This window comes from Medicago sativa, chromosome 2 (assembly GCF_051527215.1).
Source record: "Medicago sativa cultivar Bolivia chromosome 2, Bolivia_mono, whole genome shotgun sequence".
NCBI lineage: Eukaryota > Viridiplantae > Streptophyta > Magnoliopsida > Fabales > Fabaceae > Medicago > Medicago sativa.
In genome coordinates this window covers 68403107-68421689 of record NC_140750.1, presented here as the reverse complement: position 1 = coordinate 68421689, position 18583 = coordinate 68403107, and the positions used below count along the sequence as shown (strand labels likewise).

The window sequence follows — 18583 nt, the reverse complement described above, 5'->3', positions numbered from 1 at the left end:
TAAATTACAGACCATAAAATAACAGAAAATGAAAGTGCAAAACAACATCACTCATCATCCACCAGCTTTCCATCAACAATCACCTTAAAAGGGTCAAGCTCCTCCAACTTCGCGTCAGGATTGAACAAAAGAACCTGCTCCGTAGCATGCCTAAAGCCATTCTCGAAGTACACCGCTAGAGCTCGCCTTCCCTCATCCACCGCCAACTCTGACCTCTCCAGCGCAGCTTTAGTCTCGTCCCTCTCTCCCTCTGCCGCCTCTTTGGCCTTCTTCATCTCTTCCAGGGCGTTCTCTGCAGCTTTTTTATCCTTCAACGCCTCATTGAGACGACCGTCTAGTCTAGTCGATTTGTGTTTCCACTTCTCGGCATCCTCCGCGGCATCATTGTATTTCTTCTCCACCTGATCATGCTTCACCTCTAGCCAATGGCTCATCAGTAAGATTCTCAAAGCTGTAGTACCAGCATCCGCCACCAGGTCACTACACTTGGCCTTCACCCCAGCTTCGACATCTACCTTCGCAAACGGCACCTGTTCCTTCATGTACCTGCAAATCACCAGACATCAATGTTGCGACGGGTCAACTCTCGTTCAACGTGAATAACAAATAAATCAAATACGCAAAGAATAAAAACGTACCGACAAAAATCGAACTACGAATGCCAGAAGGACTCCATGGCCTCATCGTTTAACGATGTACCGCCAACCTCTTTCCTCGACGGGGGGCGACCTCCGCCAGTTTTAGCCCCCCGGACCGACCTTGATTTCTTGGACGCCGGAGACTCAGCAGAAACAAGGGCGTTTCCTTCTCCTGCGCCTTCCAGACCATCCACCTCAATAACTCCAGCCTCGCCCTTGCCAGGGAACTCTTTCCTTTTCAGCTTCCTTAGAGAAACACCCGTTGAACTGCTTGACACATAACCATCGGGTTTCTTGCTCTTCTCAAGTTCCGCCAGATACTTTCTCATCTCTGCTCTAGTAAGAGGCAACATTTCTTCTGCAAAAAACCAAATGAAACCAGTTAGGAAAATGGAATGATAACTCACAAACAAAATCCAACGCAAACTATTAAAGGGACACTCACGTAAATAGGTATTTAAGCGAACAACATCAGCTTCCCTATTTAATAGCTCATGTATATTGGTTAATGGGACCTCCTCCAAGAAATGCACAAGCTTACGCTCATAAGGCGACATCACGTCCAGGTCATACCCTTTCACAGCCAGAGGAGTGCTTGTCCATCGAAGTGGAAACTTTGGCACACCATCCACCAGAACAGAGGATGTGGAACACTCCGGCGCCCCCTGCACCCTAACAAAAGTGTCTCGCCATTCCTTTTTAAAGTTACAGGCGTACGTGGGGAAAAGTCTTTTTCCAGAATGGGCAGATATAGCAATCCATGTACCTTTGTTGACATCCTTGGTCCCATAGAAGTGAAAGAAAACACCAACGGAAGGCTCGAGACCTAAAGACTTGCATAAAATCTCGAAACCACGGATACACGCCCAACTATTGGGGCGTATCTGAGTAGGCGCCACATTAAGGAGTTTCAAGACATCCATCTCAAAAGGCGTGAAAGGAATCTTCATGCCAAACTCTTCCAACACGGCGGTATAGACGAAGTAAGATTCGTTGCCCTCACCCGCCATCTCTTGATCACAAGCACGCTCGTCAGGATCACAAGATAGCAACTGTAACGCCCGTCTTAATTATTTACTTAATTTAATGAGGATTTATATATTTATTTATATATATATGATTTAAGAATTTAAATATGTTTGCATGATTTATAGATAAATTATGTGATTTTCTAGAATGACGTGAAGTATATTGATGTTGTGAAGTTGTTATGTTGGTGTGACTTATTTTATTATTAAATAAAATAAGATATGAGAAATAAAATAAAAATATTAGAATTGGGCTGTGATGTGTAAAGAGTAAGTTTAGAGGTGAGAAGAGTAATACGAAAAGATAAATAGGGCAAACATAAGTTAGAAACGTTTTTACGTGAAACGCTTTTGGAGAAAAGGGAGAGAAGTCAGAAAAGAGGAGAACTAGAGGGAGAGCTGCGATTTCATCATAACCAGGTAAGGGTGAGACTAATTTTCAATATTATTAAGAGTATGATTCTATAGGATGAATTTAGCATGATCAGGTTAAGTTTTGGTGAGAATTGAGAATTAGGTTTAAGAACAATTTTGATGATTGAACCATGAACAGATGTTAGATTGATGCTAAATTAGTGTACAGAACTCAGATATACCATAAGATGATAATTAGATGTTGAATTGAGGTTAGAATTAGGAGATTAAGTGAAAAGTTGGAATTTTTAGGTTTCTGGCCGTACTGACATTCATCGCTCGCACCTGCGAGCAAGAACACTCGCAACTGCGAGCTAGAACCCAGAACTCGCAACTGCGAGCAATGCAACTCGCAACTGCGAGTGACCTGTGGGCCCGCAACTGCGAGCAGAATAACTCGCCACTGCGAGTAAATACGTAGGAACCCAGAATGCACACTTTGCTCGCCATTGCGAGTGAAGTTACTCGCCACTGCGAGTTAGGCTGTTAGTTGCCCAAAATTGTCCCGATGCGATCCTTTCGCACGTGTAGTCTTGAGATGACCTTAGAAGTAAGTTAGAGAGCTGTTTAGGATGCTTTCATAAGCTCCAGAAGTCTGTTATGGTGACTGAAACTAGAAGTGTTGCTGCATGAATGCTATAATGATGTTTTATGATATTTATATTGATGTAATTAATTCTTTATGTGAATGTTAACACATTCAAGCGTTGTTAATTGTGGTATGTTGCTGCTGTTTTCTGTTGTCGACTGTTAGTGTCTTGAGGTTGCATGAGTCGGTCTATGTTGTTGGAATTTAAGAAGTCGTCCGTGATTATGAGTCGTATGAGTTGTACACGTCGTTGTCTAAGTTGTTGGAAGTTGAGTTCATTGCATACTCATTAAAGTTGGGGGCTTTAGGCCCGGCAGCCTTTGTGCTCATTAAAGTTGGGGGCTTTAGGCCCGGCAGCCTTTGTGCTCATTAAAGTTGGGGGCTTTAGGCCCGGCAGCCTTTGTGCTCATTAAAGTTGGGGGCTTTAGGCCCGGCAGCCTTTGTGCTCACACGTTGAAGAGCCTATTATGCTCATTTTGTTGCTGATTGGTACCACATGCATTTGCATATCAAGAAGTTCATGATGTTTAAGTTGTCGAGTGGTTGTCGAGTTGATAGAGTTGCATGGTCAAAGATGAGTCGTGTTGTTAGGTTGTTGTTGAGTTGATAGAGTTGCATGGTCAAGGATGAGTTGTGTCGTCAAGTTGAGTGTTAAGTTGATTATGATTTGTGATGAAAATTAGTAATGGTATTTGATGATTGTATTTGTTATGTAATGAAAAATATGCTAATTGTTAATTGTTGATATGTTTTTAATGTTTAAGTTGTTAAATGCATTTTATTGGATTATATGCTTAATGTATTGATTATGAAATCTCACCCCTTCTGCGTATGTGTTGCCTCGACCGTGGGTAATGTGCAGGTAATAAAGATTAAAGGCGTTCATGAGTGGACTCTCAGTTGGTGTCTAGGTGCTCTGATACGTAACGGGATGGGGGCTTGCTTTTACTTCTATTCCTTACGGGTTTCTTTTATGAACTAATTTATGAGAATTTCTAATAAGGCCTGTGTGCCAAGATTTCTATTATGTTGAACTATTTTCCGCTGCGTAGTTTCAGATTTTATGATGTTAAACTTGAAGGATAATTATTATTATCTATTTTATGATTCTCAAGAAGTATGTGACATTCCGTTTATGATTTAAATACTCTGATTTTAAATGAAATTTTCAAGTTGGGGAAAACGGGGTGTTACAATTGGTATCAGAGCAGGTCGGTCCGTCCGGCCAAGTAGTGAGTCGAGTTGTGTCTTTAGGAGTTGGAATACCACTATATGATATTCTAAATGTTGTGTGTTGTGCAGAGAAGAGACCTGGAGGCTGCGAATCTTATTTGCTATAAGAGGACTAGAATGGCTGGAAGAAATGATGCTGTGATTGCTGCTGCTTTGGAAGTTGTTGCCCAAGCTGTGGGACAACATCCAAATGCTGGTGCTGGTGCGAATGCTGATGTGAGAATGTTGGAGACCTTTCTGAGAAATCATCCTCCTACCTTCAAAGGAAGGTACGACCCTGATGGAGCACAGACGTGGCTCAAGGAGGTTGAGAGAATTTTCAGAGTTATGCAATGTACTGATGATCAGAAGGTGCGTTTTGGAACGCATATGCTGGCTGAGGAAGCTGATGACTGGTGGGTGAGCCTCCAACCTACCCTAGAGCAGGATGATGCAGTTATTACTTGGGCTGTGTTTAAGAGAGAATTCCTAAACAGATATTTTCCTGAGGATGTTCGCGGGAGAAAAGAGATCGAGTTCCTTGAGCTAAAGCAAGGAAGCATGTCGGTGACAGAGTATGCAGCAAGGTTTGTGGAGCTGGCTCAGTTCTATCCACACTACACGGGGGACAATGCTGAGTTCTCCAAGTGTATCAAGTTTGAGAATGGTTTGCGTGCTGATATTAAGCGAGCCATTGGTTACCAACAGATCCGTGACTTTTCTGCTTTGGTGAGCAGATGCTGAATCTATGAAGATGACAGCAAAGCTCATTATAAGATTATGAGTGAGAAGAGGGGTAAGGGCCAACAAAGTCGCCCAAAGCCTTACAGTGCTCCTGCTGACAAAGGAAAAGGAAGAGCTAATGATGAGAGGAGGTCTAATAAGAAGGATGCTGGTGTTGAGGTTGTTTGTTACACTTGTGGCGAGAAAGGCCATAAGAGTACTGCTTGTACTAAGGATATTAAACGGTGCTTTCGTTGTGGCAGTAAAGGACATACACTTGCAGAGTGTAAGCATGCGGACATTGTGTGTTTTAACTGCAAAGAAGAGGGTCATATTGGGTCTCAGTGTACGAATCCGAAGAAGACTCAGACTAGAGGGAAGGTGTTTGCTTTGACTGGTACTCAGACTGAAAATGAGGATCGTTTGATCAGAGGTACTTGTTATATTAACAATACTCCCTTAGTTGCTATTATTGATACTGGTGCTACACATTGTTTTGTTGCTTTTGATTGTGCTTCTAAGTTGGGTCTTGTTGTGTCTGATATGAGTGGAGAAATGGTCGTCGAAACTCCAGCTAAGGGTTCGGTGACTACTTCTCTTGTTTGTTTACGATGTCCTTTGTCTATGTTTGATCGTGATTTTGAGATTGATTTAGTTTGTCTGCCTCTGAGTGGAATGGATGTAATTCTGGGTATGAACTGGTTAGAGTACAACCATGTTCTCATTAATTGTTTTAGTAAGTCGGTGCGTTTCTCTTCTGCTGAAGAGGAAAGTGGAGCAGAATTTTTGTCTACTAAGCAGCTGAAGCAATTAGAACGCGATGGGATCTTGATGTTTTCCTTGATGGCATCCTTATCTTTGGAGAATCAAGCAGTGATTGATAAGTTGCAGGTGGTGTGTGATTTTCCTGAAGTTTTCCCTGATGAAATCCCTGATGTACCACCGGAGAGAGAAGTTGAATTTTCTATTGACCTTGTTCCGGGAACGAAGCCTGTGTCTATGACACCTTATCGTATGTCAGCTTTTGAGTTGGCTGAGTTGAAGAAACAGTTGGAGGAATTGCTAGATAAGAAGTTCATTAGACCAAGTGTTTCACCTTGGGGAGCGCCGGTATTGTTGGTTAAGAAGAAAGATGGAAGTATGAGGTTGTGCATTGATTATCGACAACTGAATAAAGTAACTATAAAGAATAGATATCCACTTCCTAGAATTGATGATTTGATGGACCAGCTGGTGGGTGCACGTGTGTTCAGCAAGATTGATTTAAGGTCGGGTTATCATCAGATTAAAGTAAAAGATGAAGACATGCAGAAGACGGCCTTTAGGACGCGATATGGTCATTATGAATATAAGGTGATGCCTTTTGGTGTGAGTAATGCGCCTGGCGTGTTTATGGAGTATATGAATCGCATTTTCCATGCATTTTTGGATCGCTTTGTGGTTGTGTTCATCGATGATATTTTGATTTACTCTAAGACAGAAGAAGAACATGCAGAACATTTGAAAATCGTTTTGCAAGTGCTGAAAGAGAAGAAGTTGTATGCTAAATTGTCTAAGTGTGAATTCTGGTTGAACGAGGTAAGTTTTCTGGGCCATGTTATTTCTGGTAGTGGTATTGCAGTCGATCCATCTAAAGTTGAAGCAGTATCACAATGGGAGACTCCTAAGTCAGTTACAGAGATTAGAAGCTTTTTGGGTTTGGCAGGATACTATCGAAGATTTATAGAAGGATTTTCTAAGTTGGCACTTCCGTTAACACAGTTGACGTGTAAAGGTAAAACCTTTGTGTGGGATGTTCATTGTGAGAATAGTTTTAATGAATTGAAGAAGCGTTTGACGACGGCTCCAGTTTTGATTTTGCCAAAACCTGATGAACCTTTTGCGGTGTATTGTGATGCGTCCAAATTGGGCTTAGGCGGTGTGCTTATGCAAAATGGTAAAGTTGTTGCTTATGCATCAAGACAGTTGAGAACTCATGAACGAAACTATCCTACTCATGACCTTGAATTAGCTGCAGTCGTATTTGTCCTTAAGATTTGGAGACACTACTTGTATGGTTCGAGATTCGAGGTGTTTAGTGATCACAAGAGCTTGAAGTATTTGTTTGATCAGAAAGAATTGAATATGCGACAGCGACGGTGGCTCGAATTGTTGAAGGATTATGACTTTAGTTTAAATTACCATCCGGGTAAAGCTAATGTTGTTGCGGATGCCTTAAGTAGGAAGAGTTTACATATGTCTGCTATGATGGTGAAGGAATTTGAATTACTTGAACAGTTTAGAGATATGAGCTTAGTTTGTGAAATGTCGTCTCAGAGCGTTAAGTTAGGAATGCTGAAAATTGATAACGATTTCTTGAAAAGTATTAGAGATGCACAGAAGGTTGATGTTAAGTTTGTGGACTTGTTGGTTGCTAGTAATCAAACTGAAGATGGTGACTTTAAAGTCGATGATCAAGGTGTGTTGAGGTTCCGAGGTAGGATTTGTATTCCAGACAATGATGAGATAAAAAGGATGATTCTGGAAGAGAGTCATAGGAGTAGCTTGAGCATTCATCCGGGAGCTACAAAGATGTATCATGATTTAAAGAAGTTGTTTTGGTGGTCAGGATTGAAACGTGATGTGGCACAATTTGTGTACTCTTGTTTGATTTGTCAGAAGTCGAAGGTAGAGCATCAGAAACCTGCTGGGTTGATGACACCGTTAGATGTACCAGAATGGAAATGGGATAGTATATCCATGGATTTTGTGACGAGTTTGCCAAATACTCCTAAAGGGAATGACGCAATTTGGGTGATTGTTGACAGATTGACGAAGTCGGCACATTTCCTTCCGATTAATATTAGTTTTCCTGTGGCTCAGTTGGCAGATATTTATATTCGAGACATTGTGAAGCTGCATGGTGTTCCTTCGAGCATTGTGTCAGATAGAGACCCACGATTTACTTCTAGATTTTGGAAGAGTTTGCAAGAGGCTTTAGGCTCTAAGTTGAGATTGAGTTCGGCTTATCATCCTCAGACAGATGGTCAGTCGGAAAGAACAATTCAGTCACTCGAAGACTTGTTGAGAGTTTGTGTACTTGAGCAAGGTGGGACTTGGGATAGTCATCTCCCGTTAATAGAGTTCACATATAATAACAGCTATCATTCAAGTATTGGGATGGCACCTTTCGAGGCTTTGTATGGTCGGAAGTGTAGGACTCCGTTGTGTTGGTTTGAAACAGGTGAAAGTGTAGTTTTAGGACCAGAAATTGTTCAGCAGACTACTGAGAAAGTGAAAATGATTCAAGAAAAGATGAAAGCGTCGCAGAGTCGACAAAAGAGTTACCATGATAAGCGTAGGAAAGACATTGAGTTTCAAGAAGGGGACCACGTGTTCTTGAGAGTTACTCCGATGACCGGTGTTGGTCGTGCATTGAAGTCTAAGAAGTTGACTCCGAAGTTTATTGGTCCTTATCAGATATCTGAGAGAATTGGCACGGTGGCTTATAGAGTTGGCTTACCACCGCATTTATCAAATTTGCATGATGTGTTTCATGTGTCGCAGCTGAGGAAGTATGTTCCAGACCCGTCCCATGTGATTCAGAGTGATGACGTGCAAGTTAGAGACAACCTTACGGTGGAGACTTTACCTTTGAGGATTGATGATCGCAAAATGAAGACGTTGAGAGGCAAAGAAATACCTCTAGTGAGAGTTGTTTGGAGCGGCACTACTGGTGAAAGCTTGACGTGGGAGCTGGAGAGTAAGATGATGGAGTCTTACCCAGAGTTGTTTGCTTGAGGTAAATTTTCGAGGACGAAAATTCTATAAGTTGGGGAGAGTTGTAACGCCCGTCTTAATTATTTACTTAATTTAATGAGGATTTATATATTTATTTATATATATATGATTTAAGAATTTAAATATGTTTGCATGATTTATAGATAAATTATGTGATTTTCTAGAATGACGTGAAGTATATTGATGTTGTGAAGTTGTTATGTTGGTGTGACTTATTTTATTATTAAATAAAATAAGATATGAGAAATAAAATAAAAATATTAGAATTGGGCTGTGATGTGTAAAGAGTAAGTTTAGAGGTGAGAAGAGTAATACGAAAAGATAAATAGGGCAAACATAAGTTAGAAACGTTTTTACGTGAAACGCTTTTGGAGAAAAGGGAGAGAAGTCAGAAAAGAGGAGAACTAGAGGGAGAGCTGCGATTTCATCATAACCAGGTAAGGGTGAGACTAATTTTCAATATTATTAAGAGTATGATTCTATAGGATGAATTTAGCATGATCAGGTTAAGTTTTGGTGAGAATTGAGAATTAGGTTTAAGAACAATTTTGATGATTGAACCATGAACAGATGTTAGATTGATGCTAAATTAGTGTACAGAACTCAGATATACCATAAGATGATAATTAGATGTTGAATTGAGGTTAGAATTAGGAGATTAAGTGAAAAGTTGGAATTTTTAGGTTTCTGGCCGTACTGACATTCATCGCTCGCACCTGCGAGCAAGAACACTCGCAACTGCGAGCTAGAACCCAGAACTCGCAACTGCGAGCAATGCAACTCGCAACTGCGAGTGACCTGTGGGCCCGCAACTGCGAGCAGAATAACTCGCCACTGCGAGTAAATACGTAGGAACCCAGAATGCACACTTTGCTCGCCATTGCGAGTGAAGTTACTCGCCACTGCGAGTTAGGCTGTTAGTTGCCCAAAATTGTCCCGATGCGATCCTTTCGCACGTGTAGTCTTGAGATGACCTTAGAAGTAAGTTAGAGAGCTGTTTAGGATGATTTCATAAGCTCCAGAAGTCTGTTATGGTGACTGAAACTAGAAGTGTTGCTGCATGAATGCTATAATGATGTTTTATGATATTTATATTGATGTAATTAATTCTTTATGTGAATGTTAACACATTCAAGCGTTGTTAATTGTGGTATGTTGCTGCTGTTTTCTGTTGTCGACTGTTAGTGTCTTGAGGTTGCATGAGTCGGTCTATGTTGTTGGAATTTAAGAAGTCGTCCGTGATTATTAGTCGTATGAGTTGTACACGTCGTTGTCTAAGTTGTTGGAAGTTGAGTTCATTGCATACTCATTAAAGTTGGGGGCTTTAGGCCCGGCAGCCTTTGTGCTCATTAAAGTTGGGGGCTTTAGGCCCGGCAGCCTTTGTGCTCATTAAAGTTGGGGGCTTTAGGCCCGGCAGCCTTTGTGCTCACACGTTGAAGAGCCTATTATGCTCATTTTGTTGCTGATTGGTACCACATGCATTTGCATATCAAGAAGTTCATGATGTTTAAGTTGTCGAGTGGTTGTCGAGTTGATAGAGTTGCATGGTCAAAGATGAGTCGTGTTGTTAGGTTGTTGTTGAGTTGATAGAGTTGCATGGTCAAGGATGAGTTGTGTCGTCAAGTTGAGTGTTAAGTTGATTATGATTTGTGATGAAAATTAGTAATGGTATTTGATGATTGTATTTGTTATGTAATGAAAAATATGCTAATTGTTAATTGGTGATATGTTATTAATGTTTAAGTTGTTAAATGCATTTTATTGGATTATATGCTTAATGTATTGATTATGAAATCTCACCCCTTCTGCGTATGTGTTGCCTCGACCGTGGGTAATGTGCAGGTAATAAAGATTAGAGGCGTTCATGAGTGGACTCTCAGTTGGTGTCTAGGTGCTCTGATACGTAACGGGATGGGGGCTTGCTTTTACTTCTATTCCTTACGTGTTTCTTTTATGAACTAATTTATGAGAATTTCTAATAAGGCCTGTGTGCCAAGATTTCTATTATGTTGAACTATTTTCCGCTGCGTAGTTTCAGATTTTATGATGTTAAACTTGAAGGATAATTATTATTATCTATTTTATGATTCTCAAGAAGTATGTGACATTCCGTTTATGATTTAAATACTCTGATTTTAAATGAAATTTTCAAGTTGGGGAAAACGGGGTGTTACAGCAACACTACGTCTTCTTCTCGCCCAGTGGCGGAGATATCAAACTTGCTCCGAAAGGAGTCCAAGGCAGAAACATCGACATATAGTGACTCTTCCAATAGTACTTCTTCGGAGAATGAGGCCATTTCTATTAACCTAGAAGAAGGTTCGTCTCCCACCAACCCTAACAAAGGAGTCTCCTGGCACTCGTCCTCCTTATGATTCATTCCTGAAGTGGCAGACAAGAACACACAGTCACTATCACTACCCGAGTTAACGCTAGACTCGCTAGACAGGTCGCTAAACAACTCTTCCCCTTGCAACCCTAAATAGTAAGTATCCCAGTTAATAACCCCATCTGGACTAGTGGCATGTCTCAAGCATTCTTTCCTTAGCTGATCCCTCTCAGCGGGATCAGTGGGATAGATCAACTTACCGTCCTTGTCACACTCTCTAATCAGAACCATCTCCTAAGGTTTATGGTCGCACAAATGCAGAAGTAAACAAAAGTAAGAAATTGAAAAGGATAGGAATTTGATGAATACCTGCGAAAGATTAAGTGTAAGATCTCCAAAAAAGCTGCAAACGAATAAAATGGTAGACGAGAGAGCCAAAAAGAAAGGAAGATAGGGAGTGGAGAAATGAGGGTTTTGGCAACCCAAACGTGTTCTTAAAGAAGAGTGAAAGTCGCCTCGGGAAGCGTGCCTGAGACGATTCATAAGTGGGACACGTCGCAGGATTGGGACACGTGGCAGCCATCAAAGGGCAATGGAATACAGATCGACTCGGCAGGAGACCAAGGCGCCCAACGAATCGACGTTCACGCCATAGACATCACGCCAACTTTCCAAAGAGCCTCGAGAAAAATAACTAAGCTTCAGAGTCATTTCCGCATACAAACCATCTCGCCTTGTCCCAAGCCTCATGCTTGGGGGGCTACAAGAACCGGTAGTGCACAATACGTGCACCCTCGGGAGCTGCTAAAACGCTTTGAAACCATCCAAGTACGGGTATCTTAAGCACAGCGCCCACACGTACCCTCGGGGGTCTCAGCTCAGTCCGAGGTCGCCCTAGGAGAATCGCCGAAAGTAAAGTCAAGTGTAAAACAAAATTTTAAAAGGCCAATCACTTCGCCTTAACCCAAGACTCGTGCTTGGGGGGACTGTGAACCGTCATAATATTCTTAAAGGGCTTAATGACCTCCAGAAGGGTCATTCCCATGTCATCATCACTTCGCCTTGACCCAAGACTCGTGCTTGGGGGGCTGTGAACCGTCATAATATTCCTAGAGGCTTAGAAGCCTTTCAGAAAGGCTCTAAGACCTCCAGAAGGGCTTAGGCGCCCTCCAAAAGGGCTCCTGTGGCCCAGGCGTGCCTGTCTTGGGGCACCGCCCCTCTGAACTTCCAGAAACCGCCTAGAAACCACCTAAAATACGCAAATACCCCTGTTGCTTGGGAACCAAGCAAGCAAAACCCAAGCCCATAGCGGGCTATAAATACTACTCTTGAGAGCATTCTCAAGGCATCTAACCATTAGTCAAAACCCTAACATACGATTCTCAACCCTAGAATCCTTACCGTACTTTTTGCAAGTACAGTTGTATTTGAATTTCTAAATTATATTTTGAAAAAAAAGAATTTTCATCAACTGAAGTTGTTACTAGGTTGACTCACGACTAGGTCGCTCCCTTTAAGATATTTCGTGACATTGCCTAAATATTGTGCAAGACAGACTATAACTATTGGCGCTTCTAGGATAAAACAAGCTCAGCGGCAACTGTGCGATTAAATACTGCAATGTAGAAAACCATTCAAGAATTACACCTCCAATATGGTACAATGACCACTCATATTTTAATACTAAAACAAATCAATTATGGTACTGTGACCACTCAAATATGGTGATATCACTAAAATATGGTGAAACCAATCTCCAGGTTTTGCCACTCAAATATGGTGTTACCACCATTTTAACTTTTAACATCTCCAAATATCAATATGATATTTCAACCACTCAAATATGGTGTTACAACAATTCTAGCCTCTAACTTCTTCACAGGCAGAAAACATCCAAAAGATAAGATTATTTTTATTTCTGAAGGAACATTATTATTCTTAAAATGGACTATGATCTTAAAAATACTATTTATTTTGAAGGGACATAGATTATCGAAAGGACTGTGATCTTAAGTCCATTATTAATTTCGAATGGACATTATACTTAAAAAAGGGACTAAGAGACTGTGGTTTTAAGAACACTCTTAATTCTGACGGGACATAACTCACCACTTACAAATCCGGCTTTTAAGATGAAGATTGCCCATTCACATGCCTAGAACTGGACCCAAGCAATCTTATAGGTGTGATGCAACGATCTTAGATAAATTTTAGTATTATCTTAAAATTAGTGTTTGAGCCTAACTCAATCCTTACAAAATCAACTTGTAAGGTAAATATAGTCCCTACCTATAAACATGTGTCTAGGACGTATCTCATCATATATGGTCAGATTAGTTCTTATAAGTTAATAATATAATAAAAATAATTAATTTCATAAAACTATTTTTAAATGTTAATAATTTCATAAATTAGACTGCATTAGCGTATAATTTCAAAGTCTAAATTAGCAAGTTGATGTTTATTTATTTGTATCCCAGCTATCATATATTACTTTGGTTTGTGATTTATAGGTAGTTGCTGGGCATTTTCCGCTGTGGCTGCAATCGAAGTCCTCCACCAAATAACCACCGGAAATCTAGTATCACTTTCAGAGCAAGAACTTATAAGTTGTGTAAGTGTTACAACAAACCAAGGGTGTAGCGGTGGTTCACCGGAATATGCATATATATACGTCAAAGAAAATGGTGGAATGACAACAGAAGCAAATTAACCATACAACAAAGGAATTAACGAAGTTTGTGACATCACAAAAAGGAAATCATCTTTCCAAAGAATTCAAATTGATAGCTATTGTCAAGTCCCTAGTAATAGCGAAAAGGCGCTACTTATAGCCGTGTCTAAACAACCAGTTTCAGTTGGAATTGATCCTTCTACAAAGGAATTCAGATTTTACTCAAGTGGAATTTTTAATGGAAAATGTGGAACTAACCCAGATCATAGTGTTACTGCTGTTGGTTATGGTACAAATTCTGATGGTACTAAATATTGGTTAGTGAAAAATTCATGGGGAAGTAAATGGGGAGAAGAAGGGTATATAAGGATAAAGAGAGATGTTGATGCAGAAGAAGGTCAATGTGGCATTGCAATGAAGGGTAGTTTCCCAAGTATTGTCAACTGTGTTAATCTTGAAGATGGTATAAATCTTTTACCAAATACTTTTGACAAGAGATCATAACCTATTCTTCAGTGTGTCTGTTATGTCAATTTATAAGTTTTATGTTTGTTTTTATTGTTTTTTACTTCTAGAATTTGTGTGGATTGAGTAGAACTTATGAGTATGTTGCATTTAACTAAATTGATCATTTATTTCTTTCTTGAATCTTATTATTTTCAAATAGAGGAAGGGGGAGTTTCAATATCTAAAATCTTGTTTACTTTTTGAAAACTATTTTTATTTTTATTTTCATTTTCATTCCCACTCCCTCCCTCCCCCTCTCTCTCTCTCTCTCTCTCTCTCTCTCTCTCTCTCTCTCTCTCTCTCTCTCTCTCTCTCTCTCTCTCTCTCTATAAATTCATCATCAATCTCTATTTTTCATTCTTTATATGTGATTGCTTGCAATGCAAGAAAAGTGTGTTGCGCTAACAGTTTGGACAAGCGGAAGAGAAACATATGAAAATTCTATTATAAGAACTTAGAAGTTAAAACTACGTTAATAGTTTCTTAAAACTCATCTAAAACATTTTTTTTATAGTTTTAATGATGAAATTCTATTTAAATAATGAAAAAGCATTAGAAATATTTTAATTGGTCAATCAAAACCAAACTTTATGATGTTTAATTTTTTGAAGTTAATTATTTTACAATGCCCTCTTCGGTTATTGCTAAAGTATTTTGTATTTAATTAGTTTCCTATGCACATCTGTTCCACCGTTTCTGTCTTATGAACTTGGCATCTGGTTTATGGTGGGCCGAGTTTTTGGATAGATTATGGTGTCTGCTCTGGTGGCAGGGCCGTCCCTGAGAATTCGGAGGCTCGGCTCAGGGAATGAAAAGAGGTCAGTGATAAAATCAAAACGTATTTTTTTTTAAAAGAGCAATAGATAATATAAAACGAGTTTAGGCGAATACCTTCAAAAAGAGTCTTCATTCGCACTAAAACGAGACTTCCTACGCGTATTTACTGAAGCAAATTCATCAATCAACTCTTCGTATTGTATATTTGGTGAGGTTAGACATGTAAGATTATTAAGAGGTCAATTTGGTGATAATTATCTAGAGTAGATAATGTGGCAACACTAATGCTTCTTGTTCACCACCTCTGTTCTTGTTGCCCTGGATTATGAACAAGAGCTTGAGACTGCAAAGAGAAGTTCTTCAATTGAGAAAAACTATGAACGGACAAGTTATCATAATTGGGGCTGAGAGGTTCCGTTGCCTAGAAGTCCTTTTCCAGCCATCTATGATTTGAATGGAAGTTGCTGGAATGGAGGGGGCCTAAAAAGCAATACTCATTTTTTTTATTGGAGGATACTATTACTACTGGGTATAAAAAAAATTGAGGCCCATCCTTGAGGGAGGCCCAGCTCGTTTGAGCTGTTTGCACCCCCTCAGGGACGGCCCTGTCTGGTGGTTCGTGAGTTGAGGGGTGCCTTTTTTATTTTTGTCGGGAGTCTGGTTGGCCAATCGCTTTTGATTCGAGATCGGGAGCTAGTTTTTTGCGCAGGTTCTTTTAGGCTTTGTCGGTGGCTCCTCCGTCCTTCCGAAGTTGAGTGGTGGTCGCGTCTGATTGTTTGAAGCAACTTATTATTGTCGGCTGCTTTATTGAATTTTTTTTGTGGTGTCGATTTTTGTTTTGTTGTTGGCTTTTCGCTGGGTGTTTTGGGGGCTTTTTCTTTTTTATTGGTGTAATATACTTGGGATTTAATCCCCTATATATATATATATATATATATATATATATATATATATAATATAATTTGCCATTCAAAAAAAAAAATCCTATGCACATAATAAAACCTTAAGTATCCTAAAGACATTTTTATGGTTCATTTATTTTTAAAATAGAGGGATTAAAATCAATGTAAAAGAAATTAATGTATATATTTGCTTCCACATTCTTGTTCTCAAACTCACCTCAAGAGTGTCACTTTTGTAATTGTTTTTTTACATCTAACATGAAAGCTACAACTTGGTAGCTTCTATAAACTCACCTCCGAGTCTAGCATCCGCACTACCAAACACATACATAGTGGTATATTCTTTAACATTAACATGTGTTTCATAATTATGAATATATTTGATCAAATGTTAATAATGTTACGACTTACTCAACTCAGCACTCACATGTTGACAAAGATAAACTCCAAAGTAACAAAATTTTCTTGCGTGATGTAATCAAAACACTTTGCAAAAGTACTTTAATTAGCTTTTCGAATGTAAATCAAGTACTAATTTCAAAATTAATAAAGGATGTTTATCCTAGCTTTACTACTTTTTCTACGGTTGGCTAGGTGTGGACATATGGCTTTCATACAACTATGTTTGAAGTTTCTGTACAATTTTGTTGGGTTGTTCGGGGGTAGTGGAACCAATTATATATTGTGGGCAATTTTACTCATTCTACATATCTAAAAGTGAGGGCAGGCTGATGTTAAGGTTACTAAAGTTTTTTAGTCTACTAAAAAAAATTATTTTTTATTAGATTTTATAAGGAAAAACATGTCATACACATAAAAAAAGTCGAGTATAAAATTTGTTTTATGTCTCAATTACTTTTGAAGATTATTGAGTTGATCCTTAAAAGGTATTTATTATTCTAAAAGTATATGTATGAATGGTAAAACTCTACATTCGTATAAAATATTCATTCCAACAACATAAGACCATCTCCACCAAGGAGAGCATAACACAATAAACATTTTTTTTTTTAGTTTTTGAGGGGAACACAATGAACATTAGTTGCCCACAAGTACCCCATCAGGGAGAAAATGTTACTTATTGAGTTGACTGGTTCAAATAAGTATTCACTTTTATGTGGGTTTATATATTTTAAATATTAAAATAAATGAGTGTTTTTTTTTAGGAGTTAGATGAGTGTTAAATATAATGATATAAAATTATTTATGGGACCTATTTAAAACTTTTTTTTATAGTTGGTGGGTTGGCGCGATTGAATGGTAGATGTTGGTATGCTAATTGTTAGTATTTTTCTATCTTGTCAGGATTTCAATCTTAAATTAGAAACCTTGGATTTGAATTCAGGCATGAGAATACAATAAATATTAAACATTTTGTGGAAAATCTTTATCATCTATTATGGTCTTACTTGACTTGAGTTGAGTGATAGATATATGCAGTTACACTTAAAAAATATCTAAAAAACACAAAATAAAAAACTTAAATAGTTTATCAATACGCGACATTTTTTTTCTTCTGAGGAATCAATACGCGACAAATTGTTATGCTAGCACAATGTGTGTCCATAATCGAATCAACAAAAGGTTCCAATATAAAGTGATCAAATCAAAACAAAACAAAACAACAAAAGCAACATAATTACTAGGTTGATATCTCATGACAAACAACAGAATTATGCTATCAAGAATTCAACTCAAAATCTAAACTAGCATAGCTTTTAATAAAAAAAAAAACTAAAACTTTCACTTTATCCACATATTTGTTAACGATAACTCCTTGTTGCGGAAACTACGAAAATTTATCTCTTCCAAATGTTCTGCACACAAGTCAACCAGATTCAGATTGGATCAGAAAAAGATATGGGAAGAACACAATAGATGTCAGACCAATTTTTAGTAAGAGCCCAAATGTTGTTAAAAATTCACAATCAAAGAACAAGTGTAATTAGATAGTTTCCTTTTTTCCCTCATCCTACTTAGCATAAACTAGAGACTCGTAATGTAGAATACCCGGACGAAAGAAGTTGTTCTTAGTAGGAATCCTATTATTCAAAAGAAGTCATGTGAACATAGACACCTTTAGCAGAGTAGCTTTGTTCCAAATAATATCCAAATTAAGATGTGTGAGTTCAGTCGCTAAACAATTTGACAAAAAAGAATTCAATATTTTCTTATGGAAAAGTAAAATTTCATTTAAAGAACATTTTAAATACAATTGTTTATGCGAAATCTTTGAATTTCATCGCTTTAAGTTATAAAATCACACTCTTACTCCTGAACTTTTTTTTTGTCTAACAGTCTAGGGTTAGAAATTCATTTTTAAGGTGAATAACTGAGACTATAAATTATATTGTAAATATAATTTAAGGGTATAAAAAGACTTATTTAACCCTTAAAAAAGACTTATTTAAGGTTATAGTTAACTGTTAAAATTAATTTAATAATTAAACACATAGTGTTGTCGTAAATTTTTATTTCAGAAACTAATTTATTTTGATATAAATTGCAGAAACTAAAACTTTCATAAAAGGCATGCAAAACAATTTATCAAGGAGAAAACATAAACTTGATGATTAATTGTTATCTACATCATGTTGATCTATTAATAAAGATGATTGAAATGCTGAGATCCATTGTTTTTTTTTTTTTTTTTTGACAGTCTGCTGAGATCCATTGTTAATAGCTAACTTCTCGACAATAATCTTAAAATACTAATATAAATCTTGGTATAATGAACACTCGTTGCTTTGTACATAGTCCTCAAATACGATTCATTGGTAGGATGATAGTTTATATGCATGATGATTGCTAGTTTATTTTTGAAATTAAACAGCAAAAAGATTTTATTTATAAGTTAGCCCAAGGAATGCTCAAACAAGTATACCAAGGAACACTCGTTGCTTTGGTCAGGGCCGTCTTAACAAATTCATGGGCCCAGTTTTAATTTTATAAGGGATGCAAAAAAAAAAAAAATTTGGGCCCCAAAATAAATAAATAAGTCATTTAAAAA

The 18583-nt window shown here is 38.2% G+C and overlaps 1 pseudogene; it reads left to right on the top strand.

The window, feature by feature from the left end:
* Nucleotides 1–13010: 13010 nt before the first annotated feature.
* On the top strand, nt 13011–13891 carry LOC146950061 (vignain pseudogene; annotated as a pseudogene).
* The last annotated feature ends 4692 nt before the right edge of the window (nt 13892–18583 follow it).